The 20,476-nt window shown below is 44.9% G+C and overlaps 1 long non-coding RNA gene across 1 annotated transcript in view; it reads right to left on the bottom strand.

Annotated features, from left to right (window-relative positions):
* Positions 1 to 20,476, bottom strand: part of LOC134927388 (uncharacterized) — a 149,215-nt gene that overhangs the window by 114,658 nt on the left and 14,081 nt on the right. Inside the window, exon 2 of the long non-coding RNA XR_010177627.1 lies at positions 7,759 to 7,882. This is a non-coding gene — a long non-coding RNA (uncharacterized LOC134927388). The remainder of the gene's footprint in view (positions 1 to 7,758; positions 7,883 to 20,476) is intronic.

The following is a 20,476-nucleotide window of genomic DNA, read 5'->3' on the forward strand; positions in this document are numbered from 1 at the left end:
TCTGTTTCTCCTGTATGATCCCAAGAAAATTGGGTGTCCTGCTTCTAAGCAGACGATCTCTTGCTGGATCAGGTTCACTATCCAGCATGAGTATTCTACGGCAGGATTGCCGTGTCCTTCGTCTGTTAAGGCCCATTCTACTTGTAAAGTGGGTTCTTCTAGGCGGCTGCCCGGGGTGTCTCGGCTTTACAGCTTTGCAGAGCGGCTACTTGGTCTGGGTTGAACACGTTCTACAGGTCTGATACTTTGACCAAATTTTAAGTCCTCAGAGGCCAATCAGTTCTGCAGGAGCCTCCGCGCTCTCCCTCCCGATCTGGGAGCTTTGGTACATCCCCATGGTACTAATGTGGACCCCAGCATCCTCTAGGACGTAAGAGAAAATAGGATTTTAATTACCTACCGGTAAATCCTTTTCTCGTAGTCCGTAGAGGATGCTGGGCGCCCGCCCCAGGGCTTCGTTATCCTGCAGTGGTTACTTGGTTCAGTACTGCGTTGTTCTTAGTTAAGTACTGCGTTATTACTTGGTTCAGTAATTGTTATGATTCCCGTACTCCAGACCAGAGGAGATCTTTATGGCAGAGGTCTGAGTACTGGAAGGATATGCTGGTACGGGAGCAGGAAAGCCTAGTAACCCCTGGCGCCCTAACTCCGTTGTCTCGCCCGTGTTATCAGAAATCCCCTGCGAGACTATGGTTGCTTGAGCCCATGGCAGCCGCGTTCGAAGGGCGGATTATGTCTGCCCAACCCCGATGCCCCCTCAGGTCTTAATGGGAGACAAAGGGAAATCCGAGACAGGGTGATAACAAGGGGCCCTCTGACTAAGCAACCAGGCCAGGGGTTACAAGCTATCTAACTTAAACCAAAAGTATGTGCGGACAAACCGCCAGGGAAAAAGACAACCAAAGATCCACTGATCCGTTACTCCTATCCAGCACCGCTGGATACCAGAGTGGATTTGTGGGAGCGGAATCCTCCGCAAAAGCTCCAGAACACAATAAACTAAATAATAAATAGTAAGCGGTCAAGCCGCAACACACGGCTACGCCGCGACTCACGAACACCACAGGATGTTAAAGGTGCTCGGTCGGACTCCAGGAATAGATGACAAATTCCGAGTACTGGATCACTGAGGACAGGAACAACCGGGTTGAGCAGGACTGGAAACTCTCTGTAACTGACACAGCAAACAGGAAGCTATCACCGGCGTCTGTGAGAAGTCCTGAGAGTGCTTAAATTTGGGAGCCCTCCAATCATGATCCAGACAGGGTAATCACATAATGATGCCGTGCAGCTGCATGCTGCACGGCCAGAATACACAAGCACTGATTAATTAAGACCCAGCAACGGGGAACGCGGTCTGACCGTGGCGTCCCCGTTGCTAGGGTCTGAGCGGCTCCGTGCGCCCGGCGTCTAGCGTTGCTAGGGAGCCGGCGGCTGTCTGCCTGCGGCGTCCCTAGTTGCTAGGCGCCGGGCCGCACTGACGGGCGGACCCTCGGCGCCTAACAGTACCCCCCCCTTGAGGAGGGGTCAAGGAACCCCTAAGGCCAGGTTTCTGAGGAAATTCTCGAAAAAATGCCCTTTTGAGCCTCGGGGCATGGAGATCCTCATCCAGGACCCAAGACCTTTCTTCTGGACCATAACCTCTCCAATGTACCAAAAAATAAAGCCGACCCCGGGACAACTTGGAATCGAGAACCTTCTCCACTAAGAACTCCTGCTGACCCTGTACATCTATTGGTGATTTCCCCTGAGAGATCTTGCGAGGAAATCTACTGGACGAAACATATGGTTTTAACAAGGAGCAATGGAAGGTATTTCCGATCCGTAAAGTTTTTGGTAAACGTAACCGGAAAGCCACTGGATTGACTTTTTTGATAATATGAAATGGTCCAATAAATTTAGGACCCAATCTGGCTGAGGTTTGTCGAAGTTTAATGTTGCGAGTCGACAACCATACCCTATCTCCAACTTTAAAAGTGCACGGCCGCCGGAGCCTGTCAGAAAATTTTTTCTCCCGAAATGCCGCTTTTCTGAGAGCCAGGTGCACTTTTCTCCAAATGAGTTTGAGATGAGAGGTCAAGGTCAGTGAGGAGACAGAAGAATGTTGAAAAAAGGAATTAGCTCTGGGGTGAAAACCAAAAACTGTAAAAAATGGAGATACATTGGTGGAGGAATGACAGGCATTGTTGTAAGCAAACTCTGCAAACGGAAGAAACTCAGACCAGTCATTTTGGAGTTTGGCCGAGTACAAACGCAAATATTGTTTTAATGATTGATTAACTCGCTCAGTCTGCCCGTTGGATTGGGGATGGTAGCCAGACGTTAAAGATAATTTCATCTTTAATGAGGCACAAAAAGACTTCCAAAATTGTGCAATGAATTGTGGACCCCGATCAGAAACAATATCAGTGGGTAACCCATGGAGTCTGAAAACATGGCGGAGGAACAAGACTGCCAATCCCTGGGCAGATGGCAATCGGGGAAGAGCAATGAAATGGGCCATTTTGCTAAAACGGTCCACTACCACCCATATGACTCGGCATCCGGCTGACAGAGGGAGGTCCACCACAAAATCCATGGAAATATGAGACCATGGCCTAAGAGGAACATTCAAGGGCATAAGTTGACCGATAGGCAAGGAACGGGGAACCTTATGCTGTGCACAGACCTGACAAGAAAAAACAAACTCCTTAATGTCTTTGGAAAGACCAGGCCACCATACAGAGCGGGAAACTAATTCAAAAGTTTATGCGATCCCCGGATGCCCGGCAACCTTGCTATCATGAAACTCGGTCAAAACCGTTGCTCTCAAAAACTCGGGGACAAAAAGACGACCAGCAGGAGTATTTCCAGGAGCTTGATGTTGAAGCTGCTTTAACTGGGTAAATAAATCTTGTGTGAGACCTGCCCGAATGACTGAAGACGGAAGTATGGGAGTAACAGGACTGTTGTCTTGAACTGGAAGAAAACTGCGTGACAGGGCATCTGCCTTGGTATTCTTGGAACCTGGCCTGAAGGTGATAATGAACTTGAAACGAGTAAAAAATAAAGCCCAACGAGCTTGCCGGGCATTCAGCCGTTTAGCTGATTCAATGTATTGAAGATTTTTGTGATCAGTCAAAACTGAAATGGTATGAGTGGCTCCTTCAAGCCAATGCCTCCACTCCTCAAAAGCCCATTTAATAGCCAGTAATTCCCGGTTACCAACATCGTAGTTGGATTCAGCAGATGAGAATTTCCTGGACATGAAGGCACAAGGATGTAATTCCAGGGAATCCGGATCCTTCTGAGATAGGATAGCCCCTACTCCAACCTCCGAGGCATCAACCTGAACAATGAAAGGCAATTCTGGGTTGGGATGTCTGAGGACCGGGGCTGAGACAAAGGCTTGTTTCAAGGCCTGAAAAGATAATTCCGCTTCACGTGACCAGTTGGTAGGATCTGCTCCCTTTTTAGTCAGTGCCACAATGGGAGCAACTAGGTCAGAGAAAGAGTGAATAAATCTTCTATAGTAATTCGCAAACCCTAAAAAGCGCTGAATTGCTTTTAAATTGGTGGGTTGCGCCCAACTAAGGATGGCTTGGAGCTTCTTTGGTTCCATACAGAATCCCCGAGGGGAAATAATGTACCCTAAAAAGGATACCTCCGTGACATGAAATTCACACTTCTCCAGCTTGGCATATAGGTGATTTTCACGTAATTTTTTTAGAACCTGACGCACCTGGGTAACATGTTGTTCAATAGAGTCAGAATATATCAAAATATCGTCTAAGTAGACTACAACGAATCTTCCAAGAAATTCACGGAGCACATCGTTAATGAGATCCTGGAAAACTGCCGGAGCGTTGGACAGGCCGAATGGCATAACCAGATACTCATAGTGGCCTGATTGAGTACTGAATGCCGTTTTCCACTCATCCCCTGACTTGATTCTGATGAGGTTATATGCTCCTCTCAGGTCAATCTTTGAAAAAATCACAGCCGAACGTAGCTGATCAAAGAGGACAGAAATCAGCGGCAAAGGGTAAGTATTCTTTACTGAGATTTTATTCAAGGCTCTAAAGTCAATGCAAGGTCTGAGTGATCCATCCTTCTTCTCCACGAAGAAGAAGCCTGCACTTAAAGGGGATTTAGATGGCCTGATAAATCCTTTCCCTAGGCTTTCTTTAACATACTCATTCATGGCCACAGTTTCAGGTCCGGACAATGCATATAACCTTCCCTTAGGCAAAGTGGCACCAGGAATTAACTCGATAGCACAATCATAAGGCCTATGGGGAGGCAGAATATCTGCATTGCCCTTGGAAAATACATCAACAAAATCCTGGTATTCCACAGGAATGGGTGCGGGAATGACAGCAGCTATTCTGATGGGAAGCGTAATACATTCCTTATTACAGATGGTACCCCATTGTAAGATCTCCCCCGACTGCCAATCAATGATGGGATTATGAAAGGCCAGCCAAGGGTGACCCAGAACCACAGGAACTGCTGGGCAATGGGTAAGGAAAAACTCAATCTTTTCAGAATGCAGAGCTCCTACCGAAAGTAGAACAGGAGGTGTACAGAGAGAAATAACCCCATTGGACAAGGGACTCCCATCTAAACCATGCATGGTGATACACCTACCCAAGGCTAACTGAGGAATACCTAAGGCCTTAGCCCATGTTAAATCCATAAAGTTCCCTGCAGCTCCACTGTCCACAAAAGCCGAGACCGAGGAACAGAGGCTGCCAAAGGAAACTTTAGCTGGAACCAACAGTGAATTATTTGAGGAGATAAGCTGCAGACCAAAGTGAACCCCCTCACAACTCACTTGGTCGAGGCGTTTCCCGACTTGTTCGGACAACTACGGGCAAAATGTCCCTTACCCCCACAGTATAAACAAAGACCAGAATTTTGCCTTCTGGTTCTTTCTTCAGGAGACAGTTTGGAGAGGCCTATCTGCATGGGCTCCTCTATGTCCACAGGAATGGAAAAAACACAAGGAGAAGACCCGACAGATGCTCCTTTTTCAGCCCTCCGCTCTCTGAGACGACGATCAATCTTAATAGAGAGCTCCATGAGTTTATCGAGAGTCTCAGGAGCGGGATACTGAAGGAGACTGTCTTTTATAGACTCGGATAAGCCGAGGCGAAACTGACTGCGCAGGGCTGGGTCATTCCATCCACAGTCGTTCGACCAGCGGCGAAACTCCGTACAATAAATCTCTGCGGGATTCCTACCCTGTCTGAGAGCACGCAACTGACTCTCGGCGGATGCCTCTCTATCAGGGTCGTCATACAATAGCCCTAAAGACCCCAGAAAGGCGTCTACAGACAATAAAGCCGGATCGTCTGTCTTTAAGCCAAAAGCCCAGGTCTGAGGATCCCCCTGTAGCAAAGAAATAATAATTCCTACCCGCTGAGATTCCGTACCTGAGGAGACTGGTCTTAAACGAAAATACAGTTTACAAGACTCTTTAAAATTAAAAAACTGCTTTCTATCCCCAGAAAAACGGTCAGGCAGATGCATTTTTGGTTCAGGAATGACCCTCGGGGAAGTCCGTAACAGATCTTCCTGTGACCTCACCCGAAGGGACAGATCTTGAACCATCTGAGTAAGCTCTTGAATCTGGCTAACTAAAAGCTGGCCAGGATTTGGCCCAACACCGGAGGGATTCATGAGGCTGACAAATCTCCCAACAGAATAAGGGAAAAAAATTAACTCCTGTTTAATTTTAAATTTTAGTTGGGCCGGTGATAATGTTATGATTCCCGTACTCCAGACCAGAGGAGATCTTTATGGCAGAGGTCTGAGTACTGGAAGGATATGCTGGTACGGGAGCAGGAAAGCCTAGTAACCCCTGGCGCCCTAACTCCGTTGTCTCGCCCGTGTTATCAGAAATCCCCTGCGAGACTATGGTTGCTTGAGCCCATGGCAGCCGCGTTCGAAGGGCGGATTATGTCTGCCCAACCCCGATGCCCCCTCAGGTCTTAATGGGAGACAAAGGGAAATCCGAGACAGGGTGATAACAAGGGGCCCTCTGACTAAGCAACCAGGCCAGGGGTTACAAGCTATCTAACTTAAACCAAAAGTATGTGCGGACAAACCGCCAGGGAAAAAGACAACCAAAGATCCACTGATCCGTTACTCCTATCCAGCACCGCTGGATACCAGAGTGGATTTGTGGGAGCGGAATCCTCCGCAAAAGCTCCAGAACACAATAAACTAAATAATAAATAGTAAGCGGTCAAGCCGCAACACACGGCTACGCCGCGACTCACGAACACCACAGGATGTTAAAGGTGCTCGGTCGGACTCCAGGAATAGATGACAAATTCCGAGTACTGGATCACTGAGGACAGGAACAACCGGGTTGAGCAGGACTGGAAACTCTCTGTAACTGACACAGCAAACAAGAAGCTATCACCGGCGTCTGTGAGAAGTCCTGAGAGTGCTTAAATTTGGGAGCCCTCCAATCATGATCCAGACAGGGTAATCACATAATGATGCCGTGCAGCTGCATGCTGCACGGCCAGAATACACAAGCACTGATTAATTAAGACCCAGCAACGGGGAACGCGGTCTGACCGTGGCGTCCCCGTTGCTAGGGTCTGAGCGGCTCCGTGCGCCCGGCGTCTAGCGTTGCTAGGGAGCCGGCGGCTGTCTGCCTGCGGCGTCCCTAGTTGCTAGGCGCCGGGCCGCACTGACGGGCGGACCCTCGGCGCCTAACAGTAATGTTATTCAGCTGTTGCTGAGTTTTCAAGCTAGTTAGCTTGGTTTGCCTTGTTTGTGTGAGCTGGTGTGAATCTCGCCACTATCTGTGTAAAATCCTTCTCTCGAAGTTGTCCATCTCCTTGGGCACAGTTTCTAGACTGAGTCTGGTAGGAGGAGCATAGAGGGAGGAGCCAGCCCACACTATTAAACTCTTAAAGTGCCAGTGGCTCCTAATGAACCCGTCTATACCCCATGGTACTAATGTGCACCCCAGCATCCTCTACGGACTACGAGAAAAGGATTTACCGGTAGGTAATTAAAATCCCATTATGTGCTGCACCTTGGGATGGTACTCGTGCACTCCTACTAGTGGCTGAGGGGAGTATTTCAGAAATGTGACTTTCCAGTTTGTGACTTAAATATTAAACTTTATTTTACTTTCTAGCTTATGTCATTGCTATGTTGCATCACTAGGGTTGGTGTCACCCAGTGCGGTAACTCATGGCATCTCCCCCCCCCTCCCCCCCATGGACGTTCTTCCGTATCAGAACATACAGAATCCTTAGTAATGTTTTCTTTTATTCTATGTTACGTGTAAATTGTAATCCCTACATATCACTGAATGTAATGGCAATAGTAGTGTCATAAACAACTAGTAAAATGAAATGACAATATTATACACTAGGCCTAAATGTATTTACATTTACACAGTTTCATGAGGTTAAAGTGAGAATTCAGTAAGCAAACAATATAATTTGAAGTAAAAACATTAGAAACTACATTGAAATTATGATGTGATACATACTCACTGGAATTTGTACTTTGCTGGCCAATCTGCCCAGTGTACAATGGCTCAGGTAAACCTTGCCCTATAGAGCCGGTCAGAGGACTCCTACAGCAGCAGCATGCAGGGCCGGATTAAGATCTATGAAGGCTGATGGCAACTAATTTGTGGTGGACCCGACCCATAAAATTGACCCATCTACAGTATCTTCAAAAACTGATCAGAAATATCCCACTCCCTACTGCCATGCAATATCATATAACAGGTTAACTTACAGTGGTGCTGTGCGGCTCTTTGACTACTCCAGTCTCCGCTGACCGGCACTGGCAGCGTCATTGCATCACGTCTGCGACGTTGTAAAGGATTGGCAGACACAAATGAGAGATGCATCAGGTGGATCTGGAACAAGAATGGAGGGAAAGAGTTGTGAGAAGTGCAAGTAGAATGCTGTGAGGAATCCGGTCAGAAAAGCTTAGATGTAGACAGGGACGGACTGGTCCTGTCTAACAGCCCTTGCATTGTACTGTGTGCATGGAAAGGGAAGCGTGATCACGGCTCACAGGGGCGTCCATGAGTCATGGGGACCTGGTCTTGTGCCATGTCCCTGATGTCTCTGTATTCCAGGCAGCTGAGCAGAGCATCGGGAGGTGGAGCTGCTTGGCCAGCCCCTGCCTGTGTGAGCCTGGCAGCCAAGCAGAGTGCTCGGCCAGCGCCAGTTTCTCTGCGTGGCTGAACTAGTGGGCGAGGGAGGAGTGGGGGGGCGTGGCCTAGTGGGCAAAGAGGACAGACGTGCCGCCGCCGAGCTCCGGGATCCTGTCTCCCTTTACCACTCTGGAAGCGGAGCTACGGTGGGCTTGGGCACTCATCCCGCATCTCCATCGGGCAAACACAGCAAGGGGCATCGGGAGGTACGTGCGGAACCGGGGAACACAGGGTCTGGTTCCCACGGGTTGCGGCCTACCGCTCCTACGGAACTTCTGTCCGGACCTCCTCTGCAGGGCTGGTGTGGGCTTCCCCAGACAGAGGTGGCGATCTGGCAGTAGGGCTCTTGGCTTAAGGCCCTGAAATTACATTATTTGGAACTGAGTCTCCTGGGGTGAGTTGCTTCTCTCCCTCCTACCCTATTCCTGGCTACGTTCCAGCAGCCTGGTGACCACACTACCCCTGGTTATCGGGTTCCCCCCATCACCTTTTCAGATCTCTTCCCCTGCTCACACCGGGGACTGGTGGGAAATGGGAGCAGTGGACAGGGTTAATAACAGCACTGTCTTATGTACTGACAGCCGCTGGCTGGCCAGGCTGTCTACCGCCTCGTGTTTTGGAATACAGTATTTTCACTTCTGTCTGCATTCAGCAATCCTCTTTTTGTCTCCGCCATTGTTGTAACTATAGATAAATATGTGGCCAGACCTTCAAGGGGTACTAAGGGGTGCCCGGCGGGCAGGGGCCGTGGTAAAGACACCCCTTCTGCTGCTTCACCTGTCTCTCCTGGTATTTAGCAAGGGAACTTTGATGGGGATCAGCCCTACGACACTAGTACCCCTGCCGTTGCTGGCTCTCTAACCTCTCAGGAACTCACCACTCTATTAGCCTCGCTCTTGGATCAGAAGCTAGCACCATTGATGGATTCTATTGACTCTGCTCTCACTCAACTCACAAAGCACGATCAATGTCTCTCTGAAGCGGAGCAACGTATATCGGATTTAGAGGATGAGCTTGCAACGGCCGAAACCGCTTTGACTGACAAGGAGAAATCGGTGGCATCCATGGTGGACAAGCTAGAAGATTTAGAGAACAGGAATCGTAGAAATAATGTCCGCATCATCGGCCTCCCCGAATCCGTTAAACATGCAGACATGATGACATTGGTCTCCAAGTGGCTTCCACAGGAATTGGGATGTGTCTCGGCTGGCTCCTCATTATTGGTGGAAAGAGTACATCGAGTGGGTCCAGACCGGAAAATTTCTAGAGACCACATGCGCCCGGTGATTTTGAGGATCCTGAATTATGCCGACAAAGTGCGTCTGTTGGAAGCTTATCATAAATGTGCAGATCTGCGCTATCAGGGTGCAAAACTACTACTGTTCCAAGACTTTTCCTATTTGGTGGCTATGAGACGACGTGAATTTACCCCGGCATGTAAGAAATTATTTGAATTGGGATGCGATTTTCACTAGAGTAACCTGCAAAACTTTGTGTCTTTCACAACGGAAAACCCAATTTTCTTGAATCACCAGAAGCGGCCATGAATTTTGTGAACTCGCTCTCATCGGATTCCTCGACTCTCCGATCGGATGAGGACTGACGACAAGTAGTGATGTTTGCATTATTGTCTTTCTGCCTCTTTTTCATTCAGGTCTTTAAATTCATTATATGTTCTTATTTCCGCTACCTCATGTTTACCACTATCTGTCACTAAGTGGCTGACAGAGAGCTATTGTTCTACAGTTATTGGGTCCTATTGCTTATGATTTGTACTGACATTGATTTTATCGATTATACGGACGCACAATGGTTTCTTTTGTCCATTTCATAGTTGTTCTGCTGATATTATGTTATTTTATGTTCTACTCGTATTCCCCCTGTTCCTTCTCCTCTGGCCCTGCTACCACTCTTTTCAATATAGGCAGTCTTCTAGATTGCCCTTCTGGGTTCAGAAAAGTTATAAGATGTTTCATAACTTGATTATTTGGTTTATTGTTTTTAATTTGTGGCATTTATGTACAGGTTTGGCACGACACTCTAGGTGTATGTATATTTGCTCCTGCCCGCTCGCTGGGATGGGCCAGACACATCTGCTTCCCATTCTCTCGATGATTCTATGGCCTAGAGTGGGTATAGGATAGTATGACTCCTAAGACTGATAGCTCCACTAGGATTCAGTCTTCCCTAATATTTGTTTCTTGGAATGTAGAGGGACTCAATTCTCCTATCAAGAGATGCAAAGTATTAACATATTTGAAACGTCTTCAACCTGACATTGCGTTTTTACAGGAGACGTTCTGGGATGTGAAAGACCCAAATACTCTTAGGTGACCATGGGTGGGTGAATTTAAAACAGTTTAATTTACTGCCAAACGTAGAGGGGTATTGATCTTATTTAGGAAACACTTGCCCTACACAATTAAAGATACGTGGTCAGATCCATAGGGTTATTTTCTTTTTATTAAACTTTCTCTTCTGGGTTCCTTGTATACGCTGGCTGCAATCTATGCCCCAACAAGCTCCACTAGACCATTTTTTGTGACTTTATATTCTAAATTACAGTCTTGAGATATTGCTTGGTGAAGATTTCAACTGTGTTATTTCTAAGGGTTTAGACTGCTCCTCTGGTCAGGGTGTGGAGGGGGATGTCTCCTCTTTGGCTTTACTGATTGAATCTCTGAAGTTGTGTGATCCGTGGAGATGCCAACACCAGGTCTCGCGTGACTATACATTTTACTCTCACCCCCACCATACCTCTTCCGCATAGATTTCTGGTTGCTTTCAGACTCATTATATAGTAGGGTGGTTGACACAGGTATAGGTCTTATTGCTCTTTCAGACCATTTCCGTAATCACCTAGTATCAGCATTTTGTAATTATGAACAGGATAATGCAGGCCACCTGGATGATATTCATTTGTTTTGGTCTGCGGCGAAACCAGTGATTAGAGGCCAAATAATGGAATATGTGGCCAGGAAACGAAAACGTCTCTCTAAGATTATGGAGGATCATAGTAAATTGTTGACGGCAGTGTATGATGCGATGCTGAGGTCAGACTCCGCATCCTCTCGCCAACATTACTTTACTGCTAAACACTCATATGATGCTCTATGTACCGAACAAGCCCAATTTGCCCATGATATTCAGAGTAGCAAATATTACTATGGGTGCAATAGATCGGGGAGATTGCTTGCTTACTTGGTTCACTCCCACACCGCCCCTTCCCGTATATTACAAATCAACCCTCTGACTGGACCCTCGGTTATAGATTCATCTAGTATCTCTGATCAATTTAGGGAATATTACCAGTTACTATATGAATCTCCACCTGATTGTCCATCTGAAGGCTCCCAGTTCCTCTCTAAAGCGGACTTACCTGCCCTAACAGACGATGAGAGGGACTTTTTAACTGCACCAGTAACTGATAAAGAACTTTCCTTTTTAATCAAGTCATTGGTCAAAGATAAATCCCCGGGCCCTGATGGTTTTGGGGCTGAGTATTATCAACTCCTGCTGGACCACTTGCTGCCCCACTTGATTACTTTGTTTAATTCTCTGCTTTCTGGTGACCTACCCCCTTCACAATTTACTGAGACCAGGATCATAGTTTTTCCGAAACCTGGCAAGGATCCTACTGAAATCCAATCTTATAGACACATTTCTTTATTAAATCAAGATTTTAAATTATTTACTAAATTGTTGGCACAACAAATGCAGAGTTTTCTCCCTCGAATATTGCACCCTGCCCAAAATGGTTTTGTAAAAGGCAGAAATTTGGTCCACAACGTGCGCATACTCGTAGCAGCAATGCATCGCTATCAACAATTAGGTAACACGGATGCCATCATTGTCAGTTGCGACGCTGATAAGGCTTTTGATAGCGTTTCCTGGTCGCATATTTCACGTTTAATCCATGTTCAACAGTTTGGCTGGAAATTTATTGGTATATTTAATGTTGTCCTCACGACCGGTAGCACGGTTGACTATTAATGGGTTAAATTTGGTACCTTTCACATTATCCCGAGGCACCCGTCAAGGTTGCCCCCTCTCACCACTATTATTCAACCTGGCGCTTGATCCCTTGATCTGCGTATTTTTAAAAGACACAACGTGGCAGGGTATTAAATTAGGCGATACAGAGATAAAAGTATCAGCCTTTGCTGATGATTTACTTTTATATCTTAGTAACCCGAAACAGGCGCTCCCCTCCCTATGAGGTATTTTGGCTGATTTCCATCAAGTGTCGGGCTTTCTTATTAAATTTCCATAAAACGGAAGCCTTGGCTTTACATGCTACAGCTAAATTGGGATGGGGTTCCTCTTTTCCTTTTCGATGGGCTCAGGACCATTTATTATATTTAGGTCTGAAATTTCCTAGCGGTCACCAAAATATATACTGTCAATTTTTCACATTCCGTAGCTCAAATGTTGAAAGACTTTAAAAAGGGGAAACATTTACCACTATCCTATATTGAAAGATGCCATTTATTTAAAATTATATTCTTCCCTAGGCTTTTATATCCAGACCAAATGCTGCAGTTTTTACTGAATATTAAGGATATTGCCTCTATTAACAAGGCGCTATCCAAATTTATCTGGACGGATAAACGTTCTCGGATATCACTCTTGAAATTGCAACAGCCATTGTCGTTGGGAGGCATTAACCTTCCCAACATACAAGACTATGCGATAGCATCTAATTTACGGTATGCTCTGGACTGGGTGGGTGAAGCCTCTAACTTTGTTAATTTAGATTTTGAACGGGGCTTTCTTACTGATTGCTCTCTGCTTTCCATTTTATACACTCCGTCACCCTCTTTACCCATTGAGCTTAAAGATAATCCACTGCTATGTAACCCCTGTAAGGCATGGCATATTTCCTGTAAGTGAATGGGTTTGTCTTACACTCGTACTATATTTTCACCTTTCCTGTATAATCGTGATTTGCAAACGGGTAATCCACATGCAATATTTTGGACTTGGCATCTCCATGGACTTTGTTTGGCTTATCATTTGATTGATCATGGGCTCTCCTTCACCCACACCCTGGCCAAGCTTAAAGAGCTATTTCCTAATCCTCAGATCCCCATATTTGCCTATATTCAGGCCCGTAGTTTTGTGTTGAAGCTGTTAACTGACCAGAAACATTCAAATCACTCTACTGTATTTGATATCTTAGTAAAAACTCGTATAGGTACCTCCTTACCTACTTCTTTATTATATGAGCAGGTTAGAAAGAAAATCGACCTTACTACTATTTCCACGGGCTTGGCAAAATCCCCTGGGGGACTCCTCCCCTGATATCCCCTGGCACACTATAGTTAAGGCTTCAGCTACATTGAACAAGCAACTACTCTCGCTTCGTTTGATGAAATGCAATTTAAGATTCTCCATTGGGCATGCTATACCCCAAAACTTAGGTATATCACTAGAGTGGCAGATAACTCTTAATTGTTTCAAGTGCCGCCTCCCCGAGGCTGATATTCTCCATTGTTTATGGTCCTGTTAAGTAGTTCATTCCTTTTGGGCGGATGTTCAATCCTATGTGAACAATGCTCTTCATATCCCCTTTACTGTCACAATGCCGTGGGCACTATGGGACTACTATACCCGTCCCCGAAGTCCTCGACATTATAAGGGTACTAAGTTGCTACTTGCCAAAATAGCAGCAGTAGGTAAAAAAAACTATTTTATTCCAATGGATTCAGACTACTCCCATCCCCCTCTCGCTCATGCTGCCTAGATTAGCCCATGTTTACAGGATGGAGTGGATAGAATGTTCTTTAGATTTAGAATCTAGATTTAAAAAAATCTTTGATATCTGGCTACCCTATGTACTTACTCTATCCATTGAAGATAGGGAATTTCTTTGTGGTATAGTCCGTCTCACCTCCCGGTATAACACGACTACACTTGAGAGAGGCTCCCCACCTTTTTAGGTAAGAAATTCATCCCCAAAGCTATGGAATCCTTTAGGCAGCCGCCCTCTCCTCCCCATACTTAGTGGGTTTCTTCTGTATGTTTGTATTGATTTACTGTTGCCTCTGTATGGTTCCTCCTATGTTTGCTGTACTCCTATGGAGCTTTGCGACTCATTACCATTGAATTGACAACCTGTATACGACATTGTATTTCTCTTTCTTATGTGTATTTTCACAAGGGTTGGGTATCTGCACACTCAATATATATTATCATTATTGTGAATGTATGTGAATCATCATCACATCATCACTTATTTGGACCCCTTTTCCCTTTATGTCAGACAATGCTTGATATGGTAAGGGGGTGCTGTTAATTACAGTATATAAGCGATCAAGTTGAGAGGAAAAGAGAGAGGGAACTGTATGGTTGACGCACTGGAAAAGATTACTTTATCTTAAAACTTAGCCTTTATTAGATATACATTAAATTATAAACTAATTACCCAGACAACAGTGAAACATAAGAATTTAAATCAGACAAACTAACATATATGTGAAACCTATAAGATAGGAAATTGTGAATAAAGAGATTTAAAAAGCGTGTCCGCGTGTATTGGTACGTATAATACTCGTGGGATTATTGTATCTATTTAAATATTGCCATTATCTTGTCCATTAACAGTATGATTCTTTCAATGCGTTGGCTGTTACTCTAATGTTATCAACCGGCTGTGTTATAAGGTCTATTTATTCAGCAAAAATATATATATCTTCTGGGAATAAATCCCAAACCTAGAGACTGTGAATATCACCGGGTTACATAGATGCAGACTAACTCCAATAAGCAAATATGAGAAATTATATATAGCCAATTAATGCTACTACATCTCAAGATATTGTGATGCTGAGCCGGAATCAGCTACAAGATGAATATCTCTGTCTCCAAGTTATTCTTCGAGAAGGTAAGTATTAATTTGCACTCACTGTCTATGTTAATACGCAGATACAGATTTTTCAAGGGTATATGTAGAGGGGAATAAAAGAGAATTTTATTTAGGGGATATGGCAGTCCCGACTATGGTATGGATCATTAAGGGATATAGCAGTCCCTATTTCTAATATCCACCACATGTATTTCCAGCCTCATGCGATAGTCTGTATTTCGTTCTATCAGACCTGCTTGAAATCACTTCTCTATTAAGGAGTTTTATTTGGAGGTGTAAAGCTGTAGTATTCAAGGAGACCATACTCTTTTAAAGATATATATCAATCCCACATATCATATCCCTTGCGTATTTCATTAATATAATATAATTCTATATAATGCAAAGTAATACTAGACAGAGTGGTGCTAATAAACTTTATGAGTCCCACATTTGTTACACATTCCCAGTAATGGTGAATAAATTCATCTATTAAGGCATATAGCCACCTTTTAGTTTCAGATGTTAGCCACGTTATTTGCTATGATGTAGTGTATTACAGTGTAGTGTATAAGTGTTATAACTTTTCACTATCCCTTAATTTCAGGGAATACTTCACTGTGGCAATTTAACACACATACAATATATCACAAATATTGCAGCTGAAATATATGATAATAGTCGTTCGTCCTATATATAGGGTCGCCTGTCTCCCATTCAATAGGATTGTTCCCATCAATAGGAGTCAGCTAATGTCACTATATAATATCTAGGACTTCAGCTGCTGTGCTTAAAGTGTTAAGAGTTCTGCTGCCAACAGCATGTAGTATTCACAACATCAACTGCTGTCAGCGTATAATACTTGAAACATTTGTTGCAGACTCTGATAATAAGTATCCTGTTTTTAAGTATGTGTTGTTAGAATCAGCAGCTATCAGCAGGTGGCATTAGACACATTTGTTACAATTTACAATGCTTAATATTCTCTCCTCAGTTATGAGCAGCCATACACAGCTTCTCTAGTAACAGCCATTTCCCTACCAATAAATATACATTTTATTTTATAACATCATATATCAGATACACGCGGGCACGCTGTGCCCTATACGCGTGTTTCACTGCACTAACAGGCTGCTTCGTCAGGGAGCAATATTTAAATAGATACAATAATCCCACGAGTATTATACGTACCAATACACGCGGACACGCTTTTTAAATCTCTTTATTCACAATTTCCTATCTTATAGGTTTCACATATATGTTAGTTTGTCTGATTTTAACTCTTATGTTTCACTGTTGTCTGGGTAATTAGTTTATAATTTAATGTATATCTAATAAAGGCTAAGTTTTAAGATAAAGTAATCTTTTCCAGTGTGTCAACCATACAGTTCCCTCTCTCTTTTCCTCTCAACTTATGTGTATTTTCCCAATAAACATATTTGAAAAAACAGGATTTTAATAACCTACCGGTAAATCCTTTTCTCGTAGTCCGTAGAGGATATTGGGGTGCATCAAAGAACCATGGGGTATAGACGGGTCCTGTGGAGCCTTGGACACAATAAAATTTGAATAGTGTGGGTTGGCTCCTCCCTCTATGCCCCTCCTTCAGACCTCAGTATAGGAACTGTGCCCAAGGAGACGGACAACCTCGAGAGAGGATACTATATTGTTGTGTGGCGAGATTCACACCAACTCACACTAACTTATAACATGCAACCACATGTAACTCAACGAAAACATGTCAATATACATGAACCAAAAGTGGCAGCAACAGCTGCCATTACTTAACAAGTAATAACTGTGCAGGGAACAGAAGCACTGGGCGGGTGCCCAACATCCTCTACGGACTACGAGAAAAGGATTTACCAGTAGATTATTAAAATCCTGTTTTCTCTTACGTCCTAGAGGATGTTGAGGTGCATCAAAGAACCATGGGGATGATACCAAAGCTCCCACTAGGGGAGGGAAAGTGCCGATGTTCCCTGCAAAACTGAATGACCAAACTGGAGGTCATCAGAGGCCAAAGTATCAAACTTGTAGAATTTAGCAAATGTGTTTGATCCTGACCATGTAGCTGCTTGGCAAAGTTGAAGTGCCGAGACACCCCGGGCAGCCGCCCAGGAAGAGCCCACTTTACGAGTAGAGTGAGCCTTTACCGATTTTGGTTTAGGCAATCCTGCCGAAGAGTAAGCATGCTGGATAGTACATCTTATCCAGTGGCCAATAGTCTGTTTTGAAGCAGGACACCCAATTTTATTGGGATTGTAAAGCAACGAACAATGCTTCTGACTTTCTAAGGGGAGCAGTCATCTTGACATACATCTTTAAAGCCCTTACTACGTCTAAGGACTTTGCTGTAATAGAAGTGTCAGTAGCCACTGGCACCACAATAGGCTGGTTGATGTGAAAAGATGATGCAACCTTTGGAAGGAACTGCTGACGCGTTCTTAACTCAGCCCTATCCTCATGAAAAATCAGGTAAGGGCTCTTGTGATACAATGCCTCCAATTCTGACACCCGTCTTGCGGATGCCAAAGCCAACAAAGTGACTAATTTCCATGTTAGAAACTTTAAGTCTGCCTCCCTTATAGGTTCAAACCACTCCGATTGCAGGAACTGCAACACCACATTAAGATCAGATGGCTCCGTAGGAGGCACAAAGGGAGGTTGGATGTGCAGAACCCCTTTCAAGAAAGTCTGAACTTCTGGAAGGGCAGCCAATTGTTTCTGGAAAAATATGGACAAGGCCTAAATCTAGACCTTGATAGAGCCTAATTTTAGGCCCGCATCCACCCCTGACTGTAGGAAGAGGAGTAACCGACCCAACCGGAATTCTTCCACAGGGAATTTCTTGGATTCACACCAAGAGACATATTTCCTCCAAATTCTATGGTAATGTTTTGGCATTACTCCTTTTCTAGCCTGAATCAGGGTAGGAATGACCTCGTTCGGAAATCTGTCGCTCAACCTCCATACCATCAAACCGAGAAGCAGTAAGGCCATGCAAGGTACTGGCTGCTGTAGGTTTACATCCTCTGGAAGAAGAAAGAGCTTTATCCTGAGATCGAGAATCTGAACTCTTTTTAGGCTTTTTAGAGCCATGAGGTCTGTCAGATTTGTATATACTTGAAATGGATGGTTTATCTCCAGTAACCCTTACGCTAGAACTAGCCCCAGGATCACTCCCACTATTTGTGGGATTAACCACTTGGAACAACGTATCCCAACCATTATCTTTAGGTAAAGGTGCCTTACGACTCTTTGAAGATCCAGTTAAAGGTCTTTTACATTTCTGTGAACCACCCGAAGTGGACACCTTCTTTTGAGAAGTAGTCTCAGACTGCACTTTCTCAGTCACCATATGAGAAGAAACAATCTTTTCTTTTACAATTCTTGGAAGCTTGTCTCCAGTTCTGATGTCCTTCAGCGGAAGAGGATCCAGGTCTGATTCTTCCACCTGTGTCCCTGTAGTTACAAAGGTTTTCTCTTCGTGAGGAACGACCTCTTGTTGTACTGATATCAATTCAGTCCTTGTTTCTTCAGAAGATTCTTCTGGAAGATTAGTTTGTGGAATGGTTAGTTCCGTCTGCAGAATCCTGCTAGTCCTATAGATTGCCTTTTGGATTCTCTGTAATTGTCTATGACAATTTTGCCAGGAGGGAGTTATATGGCAATCCAACTCAGTGGTTGATCTTATTTTCCCTCCTGACTGGACTCCACGTGGGAGCCCCAGCATCATTGTCGGTGGGTGTGGTATGGTATGCCGGCAGCCGGGCTCCCGGCGACCAGCATACCGGTGCCGGAAGCCCGACCGCCGGCATACCGACAGCATGGCGAGCGCAAATGAGCCCCTTGCGCGCTCACTGTGCTGGCCACGCTGCGTTCGCCACGCTGCGCTCGCCACGCTGCGGGCGCGGTGGCATGCTACGCGCGCCACGCTATTTATTCTCCCTCTAGGGGGATTGTGGACCCCCACGAGGGAGAAAAACTGTCGGTATGCCGGCGCCGGTATACTGTGTGCCGGGATCCCGACAGTCGGCAACCTGAAGTCCACCCTTGTGGGTTAGCTGGTGGAACAGAAGTTGCCTTCTGATCCTGAACCCCTGCTGCTGCAGGTTTCCCACCTTGTCCCTGACCACTTCCTTTACCAAAGAATGGGGTGGAACCTCTGGATTTCCCCGCTTTACCACCTCGGAAAGGTTGTGTAGATGGACCAAAATATGGTTTCTTCGCAGGAGTAGCTGCGGAAGGAAGAAAAGCTGACTTACCCACTGTAGTTTTAGATATCCATGCATCTAGTACTTCCCCAAACAAAGCCTCTCCTTCGTAGGGTAGGGTTTCTACATTTTTCTTAGATTCTGCCTCTGCTGTCCATTGGTTAATCCAGAGGCCTCTGCGTACAGATACTGCCAAGGCAGACGATCGTACAGCTATTAGTCCAATGTCTTTCATGGCCTCAACCATGTATTCTGCCGAATCCTTAATGTGAGTTAATGTGGATATAATTTCATCCTTGTCAATTGTATCAATGCTTTCTAGCAAATTTTCTGCATATTTTTCAATTGCATTTGAAACCCATGCACATGCAATAGTAGGTCTAAGTATAGCCCCACTGGCTGTGTATATGGATTTGAGTGTATTCTCAATATTCCGGTCCGCTAGCTCCTTCAGTGAAGCCATGCCGTGGGCTGGTAAGGTAACTCTTTTGGATAACCTCGAAAGGGAGGCGTCTACCATGGGCGAGGTTTCCTATTTCTTTCTATCACCTTCAGGAAAGGGATAGGCCAGTAATAGTCTCTTAGGTATTTGGAATTTCTTGTCTGGATTCTTCCAGGAATCACCAAACAGAGCATTTAAATCTTCCGACACAAGAAATGTAACCACAGGCTTTTTATTTAAATGAAAATAAGCTTTCTTCTCCTGTACAGGAGTCTCATCTGTGATTTCTAACACCTCCTTAACCTTTGTAATCATATTCTGAATACTTTTTGAGAGGGTAGCGTCTGCTACCTTCATATCCCCTTCAACGTCCCCTGTGTCGTCATCAGTATCTGTGTCGACATTCATTAAACGCGCCAAGGAGCGTTTTGAAGGACCTGAAGTGGCTCCCTTTGCAGAGGGGCCTGTATATAATGCATCTTCTATAGACCTCCTCCAATGCTGAAATTCTTTTCAGATTGAATAAACCTGTTATTTAGCTGAGCAATCAATTGTTTTATGCTCCCTAAGCCTTCTGGTTCTTCCACAGAAGGATCAGGGAATAACACACATTCCTGTTTATCAGGCAGGAAATCTCCCTCAGTCGAAATACACTCTGCATCTTCCAAATTCTCCATTGTTATAATAACAAATAATGTGTTTACACAACACACACACAGTCACACAGGGTTTTACAGGTCCTGCACTGAGATCCTTTGGATTGACACAGAAGTATGAGCCCAGCC

This window comes from Pseudophryne corroboree, chromosome 5 (assembly GCF_028390025.1).
Source record: "Pseudophryne corroboree isolate aPseCor3 chromosome 5, aPseCor3.hap2, whole genome shotgun sequence".
Classification (NCBI taxonomy): domain Eukaryota; kingdom Metazoa; phylum Chordata; class Amphibia; order Anura; family Myobatrachidae; genus Pseudophryne; species Pseudophryne corroboree.